This window comes from Gossypium hirsutum, chromosome A01, assembly GCF_007990345.1.
Source record: "Gossypium hirsutum isolate 1008001.06 chromosome A01, Gossypium_hirsutum_v2.1, whole genome shotgun sequence".
NCBI lineage: Eukaryota > Viridiplantae > Streptophyta > Magnoliopsida > Malvales > Malvaceae > Gossypium > Gossypium hirsutum.
This window is the reverse complement of record NC_053424.1, coordinates 86,352,700-86,370,101: the sequence shown is the minus strand read 5'-3', so window position 1 is coordinate 86,370,101 and position 17,402 is coordinate 86,352,700. Positions and strand designations below refer to the sequence as shown.

At 33.1% G+C, this 17,402-nt stretch overlaps 1 non-coding gene across 1 annotated transcript; it reads right to left on the bottom strand.

The window, feature by feature from the left end:
* Window positions 1-16,640: 16,640 nt before the first annotated feature.
* Window positions 16,641-16,747, bottom strand: LOC121207308 (small nucleolar RNA R71). The gene has a single exon (XR_005902404.1). It is a non-coding gene; the product is annotated as a small nucleolar RNA R71 (small nucleolar RNA).
* Window positions 16,748-17,402: the final 655 nt, after the last annotated feature.

The window sequence follows — 17,402 nt, the reverse complement described above, 5'->3', positions numbered from 1 at the left end:
AGAGCGATTTCTGGATCCCCTGTTCTTACTTTCGAAATTCAACATAAATTTTAAAAAGATAATTAGAAGTCATGCTTTATATGTACAGATTCCTTATTGAGTCTAGTTTTATTAGAGACAAACAGCATAGTCATTGAAGCTCTGTACAGGGAGATACCTGATTCGTAATACACAAAGGTCAGAGTAGTTGAACCCTGAAACAGGGGAGATTTTAACTAATAAACTGTACTAATTTACCCAACCAAAAATTCTAGAAAAAAATTATTAGATATATATATGAGTCTAGTTTCAGGAAAAATTTACGGAATTTGATTTTGAGTTTCGTAACTCGAGATATGATTTTTAAAGCGACTGTGATGCAGTTAGCCAGCTTGTCTGGAAATTTTAAAATGAATTGTATGAGCTGTTTAATTAATGAATAAAGTCCGTTAACACCTCGTGTTCGAATCCGGCAACGGTCTCGGGTACGGGGCATTACATTTAGTGGTATCAGAGCAGGTTTAGTCGGTTCTCGGACTAACCGAGCATGTGTAAAAGTTTAGTTATACATGCCCTTGATTTGTGATAGTGTGATGTCTTCCGACGCGTATGAGTACCGTCTTATTTAGATAGGGTACTCTCCAACCGAGCTGTGCCGACCATGTTCAATGTTATGTGAAGGTATTTGAGTAAAATTATGATTATGATAAGTCTCGGTTCAGAAAAGTATGAATAAAGGTTTATGATACATATGTGATAAATATTCATATTTGCTTAATGCTCATATGATGTAGTGTATGTGGCTTACTTGATAAGATGAACGGAATAAATAGAAAGTAGTAGAGGTATGAATAAAGGTCATAATATTATGATACGAGTGAAAATGTCCTTGTCTTGATTTGGACGTCGAATGTTGATAAATGTTAATGATATATAATTTTATGAGATAAAGGATTATAATGAAATAAACTTATCTATGTTAAATTGTTGGACTGAATTATATGATTGTAATGATATGTACATGATGATGCATGAAATGAAAGTTGTGATTGTGATGCAAATATCTATGTTTGTTTGGCCTTTTTATATAATGTCATGAGCATGAATTAATTTAATTAAATGAATGGATAAGTAAAGCTGTCTAGAAAACATAGAATGTATGCATAAGTATACTGTCTAAATGGGACAATAGGAAAATTGGTGTAAGCCAACATGAATGAATGACATGATTTTGATGATGTTACTATGATGATGGAAGTTGTGTCATATGTGTATGTATAAGAAAGTCGAGTCAGAGGTCCTACAACCCCTCCCCCTTACCAAAGTGGTACTTATAATGGAATTTCATGATATTTGTATTGAATAAGTTTCCGGTTGAGAACCCAAAGAGTTCAGTGATAGAATAATTATAAGTATGATCAGAGATTGAAAATGAGCTGATAAGTAAAGTCAGAGCCAGTAAAGTATCGGATTGATATAAAGATTATTGGAATTATGCACTGTCCCAGTTAGAGAAGGAATTCTCTTTGGTAAATCGAATTACTCAGGTGCAAGGTCGAGAAAAGTGTAAATCGAAATTTATTCAGAACTGACATTCTTTAGTGAATGATTTAATATGAAATTTGTGACGGCAGAACTAGTTGGGGAAATGATATTTGAAATGTGAATTATTTGAGTGTGACAGTTATGACCAGACAGATTTAGCAGTCTCTTTTGAGATGTTCTATGTGTTCACCCGTTCTCAGAAATATTTCTATGGCTATTGATCTTCTGAAGAAATTCTTGTTATATGGGAATGTCTTCTAATTCTGGTGTTGGATGAAAGCATTGGTAGTCTGACTGGTTTATAATTTATATTGCTCTATTTCATCGGGTATTCTATTTCATTTCGTCTAATAAGAATTGATGAGAGAATACATATGATATTATGATTCTGTTTCTTCTACTTGATGCTTCATCTGATATATATGTATGGGAAGATATATTGATCCTGTTATATTTGATTTCAGTGGGATTAAATGATGTTTTCTTTTGGACTTTTTTTCTTTGAAGAATTATCAGGGTATTCTGTATTTTCTCTATGAATTTGGTTTTCGATTCTCCGGCATAGTATCGTATCTTGGGTTTCTTTATCCTGGATCTCTTTATTCTGGATTTCTTTATTCCGGGTTTCTCTATCTTGGATTTCTTTATTCGGTTTTCTTGTTATCTTTGTTCCATAATTTGTCAATTACGACTCATGTTCGAAGTGGGTTCTTCAGCTCGTGATAATCATGTAAAATATGACTATACTTCTAATTTGATCTTAGTAATGTGGTGATTTTAGTATTGGGATTTTTTCTAATTTCTGTGTAAGGATTTGACATCAGTAAAGGCATAGGTGATAAAAGCGCGAGTTTCAGTCGGTATGGTGAATTATTTATTTGAAAGATTTCATGTGACAATTATGTCAGGATTATTTTTCTCAAGTCTGATAATAGAATTTCATTTTGTACAGATAAAAGAGTAAATAGTCTGAACGAGAAGTGTATATTTATTAGAAAGAGTTGGATATTAGTTAAAGTCACTACGAATGATAAGGTTTTTGTCTTGTGAAAGCTGAAAAGTTTATTACATGTTGACAGAGTTCGGATAGATGAGAATATTGGTAACCGAAGCGTCTGAACTAGACTAGTCTACATTGAGCAAAGACTTCCTGACTTTCAGTAATGTATTGTTGTATGAATTGTGATGTGTTTCAAGACAGTGAGGTAATGTGATAGTTTAGAGCATCTGATGTTACATAAAATCAGAGTTGTTAAAGGGGTTAAAGCCGAGCATTGGGATCTATCAAAATTATCCTTGTCAGTGTTGATATTGGGATAGAAATGAGAAGGATTATTCTTGAGGCCATATCAGAATTATTTCTATGGCGGAAAGAGGAAAATGTGATGTATCCTATTGTTAAATGTTTGGCGAGATCTATAAATCATATCTGTATTGAATGAATTCCTACTCATCAGATTCATGGAATTTCAGGTCTCTTTGATTGTTGGATTTCTTGGAATTCTGGTCTCCATTAAATCAAGTTGAGATCCGGGTTTTATGTCATGATATCATGGGAAACTGAGAAGGGTTGAAAATTTAAGAACAATTGAGAGTTGAGACTGTAAGCTTTCAGATCATATGAGAAATTAAAGAGATGTATTGGAGGTACAGTCTAAGTGAAAGTTCTTTGGCACCGAATATGAGATTAAAAGTGAAGACCACTTTTCTGGTAAGATTTTCGGGGACGAAAATCCCTGAAGGGGGGAGAGTTGTAATATCCTGATTTTGGGCCTAGTCGGAATAGTGGTCTTCGTGACCACAAAATCCGAGATAGAAATAATTATTTTATGATTATTTTAAGGTCTATGATATGATTACATGATTGTGTAAAAATTTCGTGAAGAAATTTTATGCATAAAGTGCTTAAATTGAAATTAGGGACTAAATCGAATAATTTGCAAAACTTGTATTTTAGAAGTTTCTAGTATGAAATTGTTTTGAAATATTAATTAGGAGGTCTTAAATAGAAATTTTACCAATTTCTAAGTCTATGGACAAAAATTGGACATGGATGGAATTTTTGGAAAGTTTAGTAGTAAGGGCATTTTGGTCATTTAGGGGTAAAATGAATTAAAATACAAAATTAAAAGCCAATTTTGCTCATCTTCAACCCCATGGCCGAATATAGGAAGGAGAAACCATGGATAGGGTCTTTCAAGCTTCCAAGCTCGATTGTAAGTCCGTTCTAGCCTCGTTTTTAATGATTTTTACGTTTTTGGAGTCCCGGTAGCTCGATTAAGCTTATGCTAGCAATTATTCAACCTAGGGTTCATATTTGGAAAAATACCCATAGGTGAAATTTGTGTATTTTGGTGTTTTATGATAGAATATTAGGTTTTAAATTATGTTAGACAACTTGTGCTACTCGGTTTTAAGCGAAAACTAGCAAAAGGGCTTAATCGGTAAAAATACCTAATAGTCATAAGTACATGTTAGAGTGAGAATTGGATGTTGCCATAGAAGGGAAAAATGATCAGCATGTCATAAAACATAAGAAAATAGGCTGATATTTAATTTACGAGCTTTGGGGCAAAAGTGTAAATATGCAAAAGTTTAGGGGCAAAATTGTAATTTTTCCAAAAATATGATTTTGTGTCAATTTGAATAATGTGAGTCCTAATTAGACTATATTTTAAATGATAGAGCAAGGAAAACTGAAATTCGGGCTAAAATGGGGAAAATACCAAGTTGTGGACGAAATGGTAAAAGTAGCCATTTTCGCATACGAGGTAAGTTCATGTGTAAATGTAGTAACATAATTGTCATTTTAAGAAATTTAATGTTGTTTGTATGATATGATGCTGATTATTATCATGAAATATTATGCTTTGTGGTTATTGTTGAATAATATGTAATATGTGAATTGCTTGATGAGTATGAACTATCACCGAAGTATCGGTTGCGATATTCCATGGAAGACGGAAAATGTAAGATCAAGGGAAAAAAAGCCCGTTTGAACCTGAGGAATAGATTAGGATACAAGTGACATGTCACTAGGATGGTTGAGCATCCGAACTCGTTGAGTTGAGTCCGAGTTCACTTATGGATGCAAATGTCCAAACTCGTTGAGTTGAGTCCGAGTTCGAGAGATGTAACTAGGCATCCGAGCTCGTTGAGTTGAGTCCGAGTTCACTTATGGATGCGAACACCCGAGCTCGTTAAGTTGAGTCCGAGTTCACTTATGGGCGGGTTACATGGTAGCTTGGCTACATATGTGGCATTTATGTGCAAAGTTTCCATGTATCCGAATTATATTCCGATGTGTTCAACGGGTAAAGTTCTACTGAAATGGAGAAATACTCAAGATGAAAGGGACGTATTGGTAAGTTTTGTGAAATGGGTACTTTGAATAGGTATGTACTTAACCCTCAGGTTGAAAAATCGATATAACAACAATATGGTAAGATGATAAATGAAAATGTGATATGAATGTCTTGGTGATGATTATGCAAATGATGTTTTATGTTTGCTTATATGGTTATGTTACTTGCTATTTGCATGTGAACTTATTAAGCATTTATGCTTACTCCCTCCTTTTCATTCCTTGTAGTTTTGACAAGCCAGCTCGGAAATCGGGAACGGTCGGAGGCTCGCTCACACTATCCGTATACCATCTTGGCATAATGGCTTGTATATTTTGAGTATGGCATGTATAGCATTATAATCATTTTGTGTATATGGTCTTATGATATGGTTATTGAGTGGTATGGAAATGCTTGGTAATGATTAGCCATTGGAATGGCTAATCATGATCATATTTGGTGTTATGTATGCTAAATTGCTAGCTAATCCATGGAAACCATGAAATAGGTAAACTTTACCATAAAATAGATTCAGACAGCAGTAGTGACGTGAATTTGAAAAATCACAAAAAATAGTATAAATGAAATTAAATAATGAATAAGTTATGTAATCGAAGCTTGATGAGTCTATTTTCATATGGAAGAAGCGAAACAGGTATATGAGCTATATTTTATGAGATGTTTAAATTTTTGTGAAACAGGGCCATAGCGATTTCTGGATCCCCTGTTCTGACTTTGGAAATTCACCATAAATTTTAAAAAGATAATTAGAAGTCATGCTTTATATTTACAGATTCCTTATCGAGTCTAGTTTTATTAGAGACAAACGACATAGTCATTGAAGCTCTATACAGGGAGATATCTGATTCGTAATACACAGAGGTCAGAGTAGTTGAACCCTGAAACAGGGGAGAATTTAACTAATAAACTGTACTAATTGGCCCAACCAAAAATTCTAGAAAAAAATTAGTAGATATATATGAGTCTAGTTTCAGGAAAAATTTACGGAATTTGATTTTTAGTTTTGTAACTCGAGATATGATTTTTAAAGCGACTGTGATGCAGTTAGCCAGCTTGTCTGGAAATTTTAAAATGAATTGTATGAGCTGTTTAATTAATGAATTAAGTCCGTTAACACCTCGTGTTCGACTCCGGAAACGGTCTCGGGTACGGGGCGTTACAAAATTTGTGCTTTTTAGATACTGATATATTAGCTCTTCTGGAGCTTTCAACTAATTTTATACTATCAAATATTGGGATAATATTTGTTTATTTCAATACCAAATAAGATAAATATTTTCTATCTATAATGATAGAATTCATTCCTACATTTTCATAACCTTCCTCAAAGGACATTAACAGAAATAAAATATTAGGACATACGCCACATATGTGGCCAATAATATTTCATATCACATATTGATAACATAAGTTATAAATACTCTTTAAAGAGTTATCTTGAGAATTCTCGTTGTTCTCTTATTATTACTATGTTCCCACTTTTAGTAATCTTTTAGTATATCTTTTATTTTCTTTATGTTTACATTCACTTCAATGAATGCAACAAATCTAGTAGGACAGACTTATAAACATCCCAATAGATTCTTTATTTCATAATTACTATCGCAAACATGCGTGAGATTTCAAATCAAAATCTATCTATGCATGTTGTCATGATTAGTCTCTAATTATAATAAATAAATCATAGTAAAATATACCCGAAGATCTTTAACATTATCATCATCACTAGAAGGTATAAGATAGTTCGAAAATATTCTTGATTTCATATAGATAACGATATTAAATCTTTCACCATCCTTAACAACAAAGAGTAAAAGAAGTTAATCAAATTAATAATAACATATAATGAAAGAAGAATGAAAAATAATAATCAGATATAAAATATTAAATAAAAGAAACTTCATGTAAAAACTTTGCATTTTGCCATCAAAGAAATTAAAAATCATGGAGGATAAATTTGATCGCTGATAAAAGGAACTATCACTTTGAGCAAGATCGTGCTGATAACGTGTTATAAAATAAAGAGAGATGGGGAGAATAAAAAACAAAGAAAAAATGAGAACAACAGAGAATGAACTTTATTGATCAAAAGGGATGATTACAATGCTTCGTCAGAGTTTCTATTTATAGGCATAAGAAGTATAAAAGAAGTAGAGATCTAATTCTTCTAACTATTAGAATTTAAAGTACATTAAAAATTTATCTTGATCATGATGGACATCCACTTAATAAGATATTTATAACAATTAAGAAAATATACTATTTTTAGATTAATTATGAAAATAGGTTATTTTCTACAGTAAAGTTGGTGTTACCTGACTAATTAGCGACATCACTATTTTTTCTCCAATCATCATGCAATCTTCAGTTTTAAAAAATTATTTTTTATTAATGCTACATGACACATTAGCAACATCAGGCTGAAGTGTGATAAACCAAAATGTTTAGGGACTTGATATAAAACTTTCCCTTTTTAGATTGGTTGTTGTAAAAGAAAAAACTTAAGGGTGCCGCCCGACACTAAATATGTTTTAGAGGATAATTACTTCATAAACCCTTTCTTATTTATTATTTTCTTTTTAAGGTACTTTCATTTTAACTTTTAAATTTTTACCTTATATTTAACCAAAAAATAATTAATCCACTACAAAGGGTGAGCATATATACATTAAAAGCTCACATATATAGTTTAAATACCATATTCTATATTTGAAGTCTCTATAAAATTGAAGTACCTTAAAAAAAAATAAAGAGAAATGAAGGGTTTATGAAGCATTTATCTCCTAAAGCATATTTGGTGCCACTTTAAAACAACCGATCTAAAAGGGGAAAGTTTAATATTAGGTCCCTAGATGTTTTGGCTTATCACACTTCAATCCGGTGTCTTCAATGTGTCAGATGGTACCAATAAAAAATAATTTTTTTTTAAAATATAATGATTACATGCTTATTGGAAAAAAAGGTTGTGCTGCCAATTAATCAGGCAACAACAAACTTTACTCTAGAAAATAACCTACTTTCGTAATTAATCAAAAAATAGTAACATTTTCATAATTATTTATTTTTGTATTACTTTTATAAAAATCCCCGAAAATTAAGTAGCTTTAGGAAAATTATTCTTTTCATTTTCTAGATAATGTAGTTTTTATATATATGAGAGAAAGTGAAAGGAATTTTATTTTTTCTCTTTTTTTTTTGGTGAAAAATACAAGATATAAAAACAAAGAAAACTAGACCCTCAATGGAGGATCTTCAAATAGTCTTAAGCCTGGCTTTCTATCACAAATCATTTTGACAAGACTATTAACCACCGTGTTTTGCTTCCGGGGAATATGTTTAATCTTCCACTATTTAACCTTTGTCAGGATCTGATGAATTCTTCTGAGTAGAGTTGAGTTCAAGATTCTAAAGACACCTTCCTGAATGTCACTAATAGCCTCGAGAATATCTGTTTGGATTAAGATCCTTTCAAATCTTCTATCTAAGATAAGCTTTATCCCATCTAAGATGCCCTAAAATTTAGCCTTTGTCACTGTACAATTCCTCAAGTATCTATTAAACCCCATGATCTATCTACCATTTTGATCTCATACTAAGCTTTCTGCTACAGTAAATCCTTCATCCTGCCTCTCTAAACCATCCGTATTTAAGCACACCCAACTTTCTTTCATAAGTGAATTATCAAAGGACCTATGGCCTTTAAGTGTCGAGGTCATAAACGCAGAGGTATATTGTCTTGCCCAGGTAAGAGAAACTTTAAGAACATCATTAATGCTCCATGAAATGCCTTGAAAGGTAACCAAGTTGCAATTTTTCTAATTATGCCAAGATATGATTCTGAAAAGATAGTACTAATCAATCTTAACTAAAGAAGTAGGTTGATGCATATGAAAGTTACCAATTATCCATTCCTGGAAGGATTTGGTGTAGAAGCTAGAGAGTGTTTCATCTGGAACAATTTTATCCCAAATGCTTCTAGCAGCAAGACAATCTCTAAAGACATGCAGAACCTCTTCAGACTTACACCTACAAAAACCACATGCACTATCACTCCCAATCCCTCACCTAACCCTTTCAACATTCATAAGCAAACATTACTTAAGGGTAAGCCAAAGGAAAAAAAAAATAGATCCGATGTGGACCTTTGAACTTCCAAAGTAACTCACAAATTGGCTCATTTGGATTCAAGGAACCCTTACGTACTTTCTCATATGCGTTCCTGAGGGAGAAAGAGCCAGTTGAAAAAGCCCCCAAATGATTTTATTAGGGCCAAAAGCTAGGTGGGGTGGTGGAACACTAATGATCCTATTAATGACCTCTTTTGAAACCCAAAAATGAAAAAGGTCTAAATTCTATGAACCATCACTAGGAGTAATTTCTTTAAGAGAACAATTCATGTTAAGATTAGAATTAGCAGGAATTTGTTTAATCAAAGGGCCACAATTCAGAATCCCAAAGTCCCCGCTAACAGTTAATAGAGTTTTCGTTTCCAACAAACCATAATAAGTTATCACGAATGAGAGGCCATACCTTGGATAGAGATCTCCATAGAAAAGAGCACCTTCCCCTTGAAAGATTTTTAGGTAGACCACTTAGGCCAAAGTCACCCTTCCAGCTAAAGAAAGTTGTCTGGCATCCCAACTGGACAATTTACTGCGCACCTTGTCGACCACAAAACAAAGAGAATTATTAGTAACCTTTTTGTGAAAAAGCGAAACCGTCAATAAGAACCCAAGTCACGCACTTATTGAAAGCCAGAAAACCAACTTATATGTCTCCCTAAACTCCCATCAATGCCTTTGGAAAAGAAAATATTTATTTTCTACATGTTGATCCGGTTACCCAAAACTTCACAAATTTATCAAGGATACCTTTGATCACTTGGGCTTGGGCTTTATCAGCCTGATCGAATATAATCAAATCGTTTGCGAAGAAAAGATGCGATAACGGTAGGCCAATACGAGAGAGATGAATGGGGACCCAATTACCATAGTTAGTGGCATAGCGGATATTATGGCCTACCATTCTATGCAGAGAATAAACAAGTAGGGAGATAATGGACACCCTTATTGAACAACCTTTATAGGTAAAAATTTCTGAGTAGGGACCCCGTTCCATAAAACTTTTATAGTGGAACTGGAAATAGCATTCATAATAACATAACGTAAGAAATCAGGAATACTTGCGGCCTGAAGAGAGGCATCAATGAATTCTCACCGCACACAATCATATGCCTTTTCAAGGTCAATTTTGATTGCCATCCACCTTTTGTTCTTCTACTTGTTCCTCATAGAGTGAATAACCTCTTGTGCTATGATAATATTATCGGTAACATTCCATCCTGATACAAACCCAGTTTACTCAAGAGCTATAATTCTTGGAAAAACCACTTTGAATCGATTCACAATGATCTTCATAAACAATTTATAGAGGACATAATACAGACTGATTGGTCAAAATTAAGAGAATTCTTTTGGATTCTAATTCTTAGGGATAAACACTATAAGTGAGTTATTCAAGTCTGAGTCAATGCTTTCCTTGTAAAAAAGATGCTTTTTACCCAACTACAAACTGAGGGCCCTACATGTTCCTACTGACATTGATAAAATAAAGCATGATAACTGTCACTTCTAGGAACTTTTAAGGGAGCCATATCAAAAAGTACCTTTTTTATTTCCTTATCATCGATTGGATTATTCAAAAAAGTAATGTCAGTGTCATTGAGACATGGAAATGCATTAGGAGGTACTCTTTTCATAAGGCCAGGATTTTCACCATAAATATTCAAAAGGAACCTAACTGCTTCCATCTTCATTTGATCTTCATCCAAAAACCACTCATCCATAGTATTTTTCAAGGCAGTTATTCTATTTTGTTTTCTTCTTCTCAAAGTGCACGTGTGAAAAAGCTTAGTATTTTGTCCCCTAACACCAACCAATCACAATGAGCTTTTTGACACAATAAGATTTCTTTATGATGCAACACATTTTTTAGTTCCTCACGCACTTCCATCTCATCCTGATTAAGATATTCTGAGTTTACACTGTTAAGTGCTGTCTCAATATTCTTAAGCTTCTGAGTCAATTTCTTCTTAAGGGTAATTATGTGCCCATACACCTCTTTATTCCATTGTTTCACCTGCTTAGTAAATTCAGAGTGGGCGCTCGACAAGTGATAACTCTTGAAAAGAGTTATATTTTAGGTTTCTAGATGAAATTAATTATTTGTAATTAAGTAAATAAATTTGCATTTTTAGGATAAATTTAGAACATTGCATAACAAAGCTTGGATTGTGCTATAATTGACATCATTTATTACTTTTATTACTTGGGGAAGGAAAAGTTGTGGTTGGACACAATTGCAGGTAGAAGAAGAGGATGAAGAGGACGCAGAAGGAAAATAAGGGGATTGAAACATTACGTGGCAAATGGTGAGATTGATGGTCAACAAAATTACCATGACAATTCCAGGAAGATGACTTAGCATTTTATCCATGTCACACTCAGCCAGTTGGATGTGTACCAGAAAAGCCATCCTGAAAAATGAGAAGAATCAAATGTGTGCTGAGAGGGGACAGATCCATCCAATAAAAGAAGGAAAGAGAAAAAGAAAAAGAAAGAAGGGGAATTAGTGTAAGAAAGTGACTAATGACAACATTTTCTCTTTGCGAAAAGAAGAACTCTATTGGAGAAATTCCGAAGAAAGAAAGGGTAGCAACTTAGAATAGAGTAGAACACAAATTTGAGGAAGGGGAAGAGAAATCTATCCTAGATTCACGAGCAATCTGAAGATAACAGAGAAGCTGGAGTTGTAACAGCCCGATTTTGGGCCTAATTAGAACAGTGGTTTTGGGACCACAAATTTGACAAGAGAAATTTTATTTTTATTATTTTTTATGGTCTACAGTTTCACAGAATGATTTTATGAAAATTTTGTTTGAAAATTTTGACTTTTGGGCACTCAATTTAGTCAAAAGGACTAAATTATAAAAAGTGAAAAAGTTGAGTTCTACATGTTAGAGGTGTCCAATTGTTATGAAATTTTAAATTGGATGTCCTTATATGGTAATTAGACTATTTTTTAAGTTTTTGAACAAAAATGGACATGGTTAGGCATGTTTCCAAAGTTTTTCATTAACTGCATTTTGGTCATTTAGTTATTAAAATGAATTAAAAACAAAATTAAAAGCCAAATTTTGTCCATCTTCAACCCCTTGGCCTAAACTTGCATGGATAAACCATGGATAGGGCTTTTCAAACTTCCAAGATCGATTGTAAGTCCGTTCTAGCCCCGTTTTTAATGATTTTTACGTTTTTGAAATCCTCATAACAAGATCTTTCTATTTCTACCACTAATTTGAGATATGGTTAAAGTCTAGGGTTTTGACCCATGATACATATGTGTGTATTTTGATGTTTAATGGTAGAAAATACATGTTTATGGTTAGAGAAACAACTTTTACTAAGTGATTTTGGTGAAAATGCTTAAAATGGCCTATTTGTAAAAGTTATAAAATATGTAGTAAAAGTGTGTTTTAATGGAAATTGTGGGCTTCTATAGTTATGAAAATGATTTGTCTAGGCTTGTATGTTAAAGAAATTGAATAAATTTCATTTTACGAGCCTAGGGGCAAAAGTGTAAATAAGATAAAGTTTAGGGGAAAAATGTAATTTTTTCATAATATGATTTTTGGGTCACAATCAATAATGTGACTAATAAGTGAGCTAAATTTGATATTATAGATTAAGAAAAATGAGATTCGGGCCTATAACGAGGGAAAATGGGTATTTGACAGTTAAGTCCTTTTCACTATTTTTGGTATGGAGGTAAGTTCATGTGTAAGTAATGCAACGTTACATTATTATGTATTTAATAAGTAATGCAACGTTACATTATTATGTATTTAATATTTGATATTGCATGAATTGTCTAATTATATTTATGAATACGCTCAATGAAGATTCGATGTGGTAAAATACCCAATTGAACCTTAGAAATAGATAGGATACAAATGTCATGATATTAGGGTTATGTGTAGTCCTATGTAAGACCATGTCTGGGACATGGCATTGACATTGATATGTGATCTCATGTAATACCATGTCTGGGACATTGCATTGGCATCGATATGTGATCCTATGTAAGACCATGTCTGGGACATGGCATTGGCATCGATATGTGATCCATGTAAGACCATATCTAGGATATGGCATTGGCATCTTACTATGTGTATGAGAATTCTCGAGTATCCTTTAGTATTCTAGGTGGTTCAATGGGTAATTCAAAGATTATGCAAAAGATGAGAAAGTAAATGGTTATGTTACAAGTTCGTACAGTTATGTACATAAAGTTTATAAGCATTAACTTCTTGATATTATGAATTCATGATCACTATGAAAGTGACTTTAAGATAACCATGTGACTATTGATTCATGTGTATGATGAATATATACATGGTAAGGTTGATTGATACTATGAAAAAGGGTTTTTAGGCCAAATCGAATTGAGATATGAAATAATTTATTTTCTTTGATTGTGACTCAAAGAATATGAAATGAAGGAAAGGTTGATATCAGTGTCTATTAAAAATATTTATGAAATCTTGTGATTTAGTGTTTATGTTTATGATGGGTAAACTTATTGTAGATTCGGTTGATGAACATGTGTAAGGCTTTGGGGCCAAATCGATTGGTGAGATAGTAAATGTTTTTCATTTGAATTGTGATTTATCAATTATGAGAAAAAGGAAATATGGACATAATTGCCTATTAAAATGGTTAAGGAAGTACAGAGGAGAAAGAGTTTAGACAATTTGAAATGTGTTAAGCCATATGCATGAAAACATGAAGACACATAAGTAATGTGTACTTTTACTATGATGTTTGAAATGATTTGCTAAGTAAGAAACGTGTTACAATGAAGAAATTTTGGTTGCTAGGCTAAAGTAAAATTATGTTAAATTATGTTGATAAATAAAAAAGAATAAACATGTGAATTGGGTATCTTACAATCCTTGAGATTTATAGATAATTTATATGAACTTGTGCTTATATTATCAATCATGGTATATAATTAGCATGAATCATTCACTATTTTCATGCGAACTTACTAAGCTATGAAGCTTACTCCCCTTCCTTTTGCATCTTTTATAGGTTAGTTTAGCTAGCTCGGGTTGGAGATTGTCGGAGATGCTATCACACTATCAAGCTACTATCGTGGGTAAAAGTAAATACAAACCTCTTAAGTTTATGGCATGTATAAGGACTAAGCCATTTTGTGTATGTGCCATTATGATTTAGCCAATGGTATTGACTTGTAATGGTTAAAGGTTTGATGTAATTTGTAGCCGTGCAAATTGGCCTATATTGGCTAATTGGTTGTAAGCTCATATAATTATGCATGTGCATATGTCAATTTTTTGTGATGTGGTTTATATTTGCTTGATATATAATGGATATGAGTTTATTCATATGTTAATGCCCTTTGGGACTGAATTTAGCATGATATGAATTAGTAAGGTATGATGTTATAGTGCATGATAGATGATGGTATGAAAATGATATGCTACTGCTTGATGGTAGAGGTTTTGAAGGCATTTATATGCCATGAATTGTGCCATGTAATGTTGTGTGAATGTGTGCAAGTGAGGGTGGCAAAATGGCTTGGAAAATAGCCTTGTATTTGTCCATACGAGTAGACACACGGGCGTGTGTCTAGGCCGTGTGTGACATACGGTCAATCCCATGGAAGTGTTATCCGGCTGTGTGTCCCTTACACCTTAATTTAGGCAAAAACAAAATGTTTAAAATTGAGCACACGGGCAGAGACACGGGCGTGTTCTTGGCCATGTGTGCTACACGGCCTAGCACACAGGTATGTGACTTGGTTGTGTGATCTAAATTTGATGCTGACATCATAAACAGAATGCTCCTTATTTTGGAAACAGCATGAAGCACAGACGTGTCATAGGGTCACACGGGTGTGTGACCCCTTTTGCATGAAAAATTTTCTAAGTTCCCCAAAAGTTTCTAAAGTTCTCAGTTTAGTCCCGAACCACCTCGATGTATGTTTTGAGCCTTGTAGGCTTATTTCAGGGACTAGATGAATGTTTATGAAAAGTTTTAAATTTAATGGAAATTCATGACCCGGTTTTGAATGTTTGCTTGTGTTCAAGTCTGGTAATGCCTCGTACCCTGTTCCGGCGTCGAATATGGGTAAGGGGTCTTATAGGAGTGTGGCAAGGATGCCTGCAGTTCTGCCTCTATTTTCTAGACTGACATTTCTGTGTTTCAAAAAATAATTTGACAAATGTTGATGAATGATTTTATTTTGATGTTTACTTTTCCACTCCTGAACTAAATCATTTCTAGGTTGGAGTTTTTTGGGTGAAAGTTTTATCATCTTTAGTGCCTATGATTTGAGATTTTCTATATAGTTGTTTCATTTGATTTAAAATACTTTAAATGCATCATGCAAGCTCTAGACATAGTTGGATGTAGTTTGTGTTCTTAGGTGTATTTAATTATGAAAATATTAAGTATACTAGATCTTGAATTTTTTTATACAAGTGAATACTCAACAAAATATTTGTAGCACTCTAGATATAGATGTTGCGAGTTGTATAGAGAGGAATGTTCATTGAGTTATCAATCCCAAGTTCTGTAGACGTACATGAACTTAGATTTTTAGCTTAAGATGTAGCTATCGAAATAGGCAGGTCATAGTAGCAAATCTCTAAGCAGTAGGTAGACAATATTTTGCCACAACATTATTTTGATATGAACATTTTACTTGAATAATTCCAACCCTATTCGTTCAACAACAAAAATACTCTTGGCATTCTTTGTGATTTACAACATCATTTTATTTTCCATATCAATTCTTTGTTTGTTATCATTTAATTTCAATAATTCATTATTCAAACTTCTTATTCACTCTGAGATTAATCCATGATATTTTGGTATAGTTAACAGGATCATAATAAGGTACTCAATTTCTTATCAGTTTTCGATCCCCGTAGAGATGATACTTACTTATCACTTTATTACTTGAATGACGTGTACACTTGCACAATTGCATTAGTTATTTTTGGTGCCATTGTCGGGGATCGGCAACATTGGTGAAAACTTGATTTTCTATTATTCATGTTATTTTTGTTAAAGCAGATAAATTTTATTTTATTTTTCAAGTTTGTATTAGTGCTTGAGAAGAAGTATTCAAGAGGATACTAAACATCGTTTTGATTCTGAAATTGAAAGGACATTAAAGGTAAGAAGAAAAGAGTTAAGAGAAATGGAGAGAATTAGAAATGATCCAATCAAAGAAGATCAAGTACTTCAGAATGAAAGGAATGCTGATATTACTTGAATCATAGATGACAGAGACAAACCCATCAAAGAACATATAGTGTCTATCTTAGATGATCTAAATCCAGAAATTGTTAGGCCACATATTCAAGGTCAACACTTTAAATTAAAACTAGTAATGTTTCACATGCTGCAAATGGTAAGGCAGTTTAGTGGTTTACCTACTAAAGATCCAAGATTGCAATTGAGACTTTTTCTTGAAGTCTTTGACTCATCCAGGCTATAGGGTGTCTCTGAAGATGCCCTTAGATTAAAATTATTCCCTTATTCATTGTGAAATCCTGCCAGATCATGGTTCAATGTGTTACCATCATATATAGTGGCATCTTGAAATAAACTGTGTCAGAGATTTCTACTTAGGTACAATCCTCCCAACATAAATGTCAAGCTTAGGAAAGAAATTACATCATTTAGGTAATAAGAAGATGAAACATTATATGAAGCATGGAAGCGTTTCAAAGAACTAATTAGAAAATGCCCGATACATGATTTTCAGCATTGGACACAGATGGAAATGTTCTATAATAGAATAAATACTCATACGTGAACGGTGGTGAATGCATCTGCTAATGGGACATTGCTTGACAAATCCTACAATGAAGCATATGAAATTTTGGAAAGAATAGCAAATAATGATTATCAGTACCCCACTATCAGAGTTGGTACTAGTAGAAGAGTTGCTGGAGCAATGGAACTTGATGCGATTATATCTTTAACAGCTCAGGTATCATTTTTAACAAATATGACTAAAACTCTGAAAAGACCCTTTACAGTGTAGGAGATGAATGTTACATAACTAGTATGTGTATACTATGGATTAGATAATGTTTTTGATGAATGCCCATCCAATCCAGCCTCTACCTATTACATGGGGAATTTTAATCGTAGCAACAACAATCCCTATTCCAACACATACAATCCATGGTAGGAACAATATCCAAATTTCAATTGGAGTAATCAGGGAATGGGAAATGCCAGCAATGTTAATCGATAGAATGTGGTTGGTGTACCACCTGGATATAGTCAACCAATACCGTGGAAAAAATTATAACAAAGTTCGTCATCTTGAACATCAACTATAGAAGCTCTATTAAAGGAGTATATGGTTAAGAATGATGCGATTATTCAGAGGCAAACAGCTTCCTTA